Source organism: Neofelis nebulosa, chromosome X (assembly GCF_028018385.1).
Source record: "Neofelis nebulosa isolate mNeoNeb1 chromosome X, mNeoNeb1.pri, whole genome shotgun sequence".
Lineage (NCBI taxonomy): Eukaryota > Metazoa > Chordata > Mammalia > Carnivora > Felidae > Neofelis > Neofelis nebulosa.
The window spans coordinates 120,174,541-120,179,282 of NC_080800.1; the positions used below are offsets into that span (position 1 = coordinate 120,174,541).

The window sequence follows — 4,742 nt, forward strand, 5'->3', positions numbered from 1 at the left end:
CAGTGCCACGTGGGGTAGGGGCAGAACGAGAGGAAGAGAGAGAAAATCCCAAGCAGACTCCTCACTGGCAGCACAGAGCCCGACATGGGGCTGGAATTCATGAAACCGTGAGATCATGACCTGAACCAAAACCAAGAGTCGGACACTTAACCAACCGTGCCACCCAAGTGCCCCAATGCACAAAAGTTTAAATATTATCAAGCCTAATATATCTATTTTTTCTTTTGCTGCCTGTGATTTGGGTGTCAAATTTAGGAAATCATTGCCAAATCCAAAGTCATTCAGATTCACCCCTATGTTTACTTCTAAGAGTTTTATAGTTTCAGCTCTTCCATTTAGGTTTCTGATCCTTTTTTTTATTAAGTAGGCTCTATGCCCAATGTGGGGCTTGAACTAATGACCCCAAAATCAAGAGTTGAATGCTCTACCGAGTGAGCCAACTGGGTGCCCCAATTTTTGATCCATTTTTAATTAATTTTTTAAGAGAGTAGATCTTTTTTGTTTTAATGTTTATTTATTTTTGAGAGAGAGCACAAGCAGGGGAGGGGCAGAGAGAGAGAGTGAGACAGAGGATCAGAAGCAGGCTTTGCACTGACAGCAGAGAGCCTGATGCAGGGCTCAAACTCACAAACCGTGAGATCATGACCTGAGCTGAAGTTGGACACTTAACTGCCTGAGCCACCCACGTGTCCCTAATTAATTTCTGATTATAGTGTGAGGTAGGAGACCAAACTCATTCTCTAACATGTGGGTATCTAATTGTTCCAGTGCCATTTCTTGAAAAGTCTATTCCTTCCCCATTGGATGATCTTTTATCTATCTGTCTACCTACCTACCTACCTACCTACCAACCTATCTCTTTATTTATGTATTTTAGAGAAAGAGAGAGCATGACGAGTGAGCAAGGGGCACAGAAAGAGAATCCTGCGAGGTGCATAAACAGAGGGAGACAGGGAAGAACAGAGGGTTGGAGCCTGGAGTTGGGCTCAAGCTCACCCAAAGCAGGGCTGGAGCTCATGAACCCCAAGATCATGACTTGAGCCAAAGTCAGATGCTTAACCGACTGAGCCACCCAGACTCCCCTGGATGATCTTCTTGATTACTGGAGTTTTGTAGCAAGTTTTGACATTGGGAAATTTGAGTCTTCCAAGGTTGTTCTTTTTTGGTAACCCTGGGTCCTTTGCATTTCCATATGAATTTTAGGAACATCTTGACTATAGCTTCCCTTGTTTTTGTTTTTGTTTTTGTTTTGGCTTGGTACAGTATACTTTATTGATGGTACATGATAAATAGGGTTCCCCAATCCCCTCACCTTCTTCAGGGGGTCTGGGATGGAAACTATGTAAGGTCGGGAGATTCTCAATGTGTTGGGGGATGATGAGTTAGAGCAAGGACTCCCCAGAAGGGAGGGCCTCTCTCTTCCTCTTGCTCTTGCTGGGACTGGTGGTCCAGGGAGCTCCTACTCCTTGGAGGCCATCTGGACCATAAGGTCCACCACCCGGTTTCTGTAGCCAAATTCATTGTCATCCCAGAAAATGAGCTTGAGAAAGCAGTCATTGAGGGCAATGCCAGCCTCAGCATGGAAGGTGGAAGAGTGAGTGTCGCTGTTAAAGTCACGAGAGACAACCTGGTCCTCAGTGTACCCCAGGATGTCCTTGAGGGGGTCCTTTGATGCCTGCTTCACCACCTTCTCTTTGTTTTTAAGCTTATTTATTTATTTTCAGAGACAGAGAGCAAGCATGAGCAGAGAGAGAGAAAGAGAATCCCAAGCAGGCCCTACACTGTCATCGCTGAGCCCGACACAGGGATTGATCTCGGAAACCACGGGATCGTGACCCGAGCTGAATTCAAGAGTCAGACGCTTAACTGACTGAGCCAACCAGGTCCCCCTGCTTCACCACCTTCTTAATATCATAGTATTTGGCAGCTTTCTCCAGGCGGCAGGTCAGGTCCACAATGGCCACGTTGGCGGTAGGGACCCGGGAGGCCATACCAGTGAGCTTCTCATCCGGCTCAGGGATGATCTTGCCTACAGCCTTGGCAGTGCTAGTAAAAGCAAGGAGAGTGTTCTGGGCAGCCCCTCGCCATCACACCACAGCTTCCCAGGGGGGCCCTCCGCAGTCTTCTGGGTGGCAGTGGTGGCATGGACTGTGGTCACGAGTCCCTCCATGATGCCAAAGTTGTCACGGATGACCGTGGCCGGAAGGGCCAAGCAGTTGGTGCTGTAGGAGGCATTGCTGGCGTTCTTGAGGGCGTTGTCGTACTTCTCTTGGTTCACACCCATCACGGATGTGGGGGTATCAGCAGAAGGGGCAGAGGTGATGACCCTCTTGGCCCCACCTTCAAGTGAGCCCCAGCCTTCTCCATGGTGGTCAAGACCCCACCGGACTCCACAATACTCGGCACCAGCATCACCCTATTAGATGTTGGGGGGATCTTGCTCCTGGAAGATGGAGATGGGCCTTCCGCTGATGACGAGTTTCTTGTTCTCAGCCCTGACCGTGTTGTGGAATTTGCTGTGGGTGGAATCATACTGGAACATGTAGACTATGTAGCTGAGGTCAACGAAGGGGTCATGGACGGCGATGATATCCACTTCGCCAGGGTTAAAAGCAGCCCTGGTGACCAGGCACCCAATACGGCAAATCCATTTAATTTGACCTTCACCATCGTGTGTCGGGGACATGGCCGGCACTGCACGAGAAGATGCGGCTGTCTGTTGGACGGGGAGAAGAGAGCCTTGATCGTAGCTTCTTTTTTTTTTTTTTTTAATTTTTTTAAATGTTTATTATTTTTGAGGGAGAGACAGAGAGCGAGCAGGCGAGGGGCAGAGAGAGAGGGAGACACAGAATCGGAAGCAGGCTCCAGATTGCGAGCTGTCAGCACAGAGCCCGACGCGAGGCTCGAACCCACAGACCGTGAGGTCATGACCTGAGCTGAAGTCGGCCGCTCAACCGACTGAACCAGCCAGGTGCCCCGATCGTAGTTTCTTAAAGTGAGCTGAGCTTATAGCCACGACCCCAGTTCCATGTCGATTAGCAGCGCTTTTCATTTTTGAGGAGGTGGAAGTAAGGGAAGGGGCACACCAGAGGGCTACAGGTCCCAGGCCCTTGGGACTTCGGTGAGTCTGTGCAGCAGAATTCACAAAGGGAGCAGTAAGGCTCTGAAGTACCCCTTGTCAAGCTTTCAGGAATCACGCAGTGATCTGCTTGTAAAGCAGGTTCTGATCTAGTAGGTCTGGGGGCCTGAAACTTTATTTCTTTTTTTTAAGTTTATTTATTTATTTTGGAGAGAGAGAACACGAATGGGGCAGAGGGAGAGTGGGAAAGAGAGAATTCCAAGCAGGCTCTGCACTGCCAGTGTGGAGCCCAATGTGGGGCTTGGACTCACAAACCGCGAGATCATGACTTGAGCTGAAATCAGTAGCTGGACGCTTAACCAACTGAGCCATCCAGGCGCCCCTGAAACTGTATTTGCAACAAGCTCCTAGGTGACACCAATTCTTCTGGACTCTGAACCAGACTTTGGAAAACAAGGCACAATTACCATTGACTTCTATGCAGTAGTACAAAGTAGGAAGCTGAGACATCACTTGGATCTATCATTTAGACTGTTCCTTATACAAGAAAAAAAAAAAGGAAAAGAAAGGACAAGAAAACTAGGCCTATATGGGGGAAGAAAGGGAATTAGCAAAGTCCAGAGAACTAGGTAGAGGGTAGGGGCAAAGTCTTGAAAATCTGGTTTGAGACCTCTTTTATTTAATGTTTATTTATTTTTGAGAGAGAGAGAGAGAGCACGCACAAGCCATGGACCACAAGATCATAGGCTGAAGTCGGATTCTTAACCGACCGAGCCACCCAGGCATCCCTGGTTTCAGACTCTTGATTAAGTTTGCATTTCCCCCAACCTGTGGCTGTGTCCTATGTCAATCATTTTCCATTCTGCCCCAGAGCACCTGTCCTTCCTGCCGTCTCCGGCTGATTTCTCCCTCTTTTGCAGCTTGTTTTCAGTGCATTTCCTTAAAAGATAAAACATTAGGATTGAGCATTTGAATGTGTTGGGTGTTCACACAAGCCGCTGTGCGCATCCCCCTAGGACTTCCCCTGGGCATAGAATGAGGGGAGAGACTATGCATGCGTGCAAAGTGGTTAAATTCCATCTTTTCCAAAATATACAAAATTATACATGCTATGTGAAGGCAGAACTCTAAATGAGTCCCCAGGATTCTCCACACCCTGGTGGTGAATGTACACTTCCTGTGTAACCCAGAGATTGTGAATATGATAGATTTCTTTCCTATGATTCAGTTATGTTATATGAACAGTTGATTTTCTTTAATGTTTATTCATTTTTTGAGACAGAGAGAGAGAGAGAGAGAGAGAGGCAGAGAGAGACACACACACAGAATCCCAAGCAGGCTCCAGGCTCTGGGCTGTCAGCACAGAGCCCGACGCGGGGCTCGAACCCACAGACCGTGAGATCATGACCTGAGCTAAAGTCAGACACTTAACCAACTGAGCCACCCAGACGTCCCTATGAACAGTTGATCTTTTTTTTAACGTTTATTTATTTTTGAGACAGAGAGAGACAGAGCACGAACGGGGGAGGGGCAGAGAGAGAGGGAGACACAGAATCCGAAGCAGGCTCCAGGCTCTGAGCCATCAGCCCAGAGCCTGACGCGGGGCTCGAACCCACGGACCGCGAGATCGTGACCTGAGCCGAAGTCGGCCGCTTAACCGACT

General features: G+C 48.4%; 1 pseudogene; it reads right to left on the reverse strand.

Annotated features, from left to right (window-relative positions):
• Nucleotides 1-1,439: 1,439 nt before the first annotated feature.
• On the reverse strand, nucleotides 1,440-2,670 carry LOC131501919 (glyceraldehyde-3-phosphate dehydrogenase-like; annotated as a pseudogene).
• Nucleotides 2,671-4,742: the final 2,072 nt, after the last annotated feature.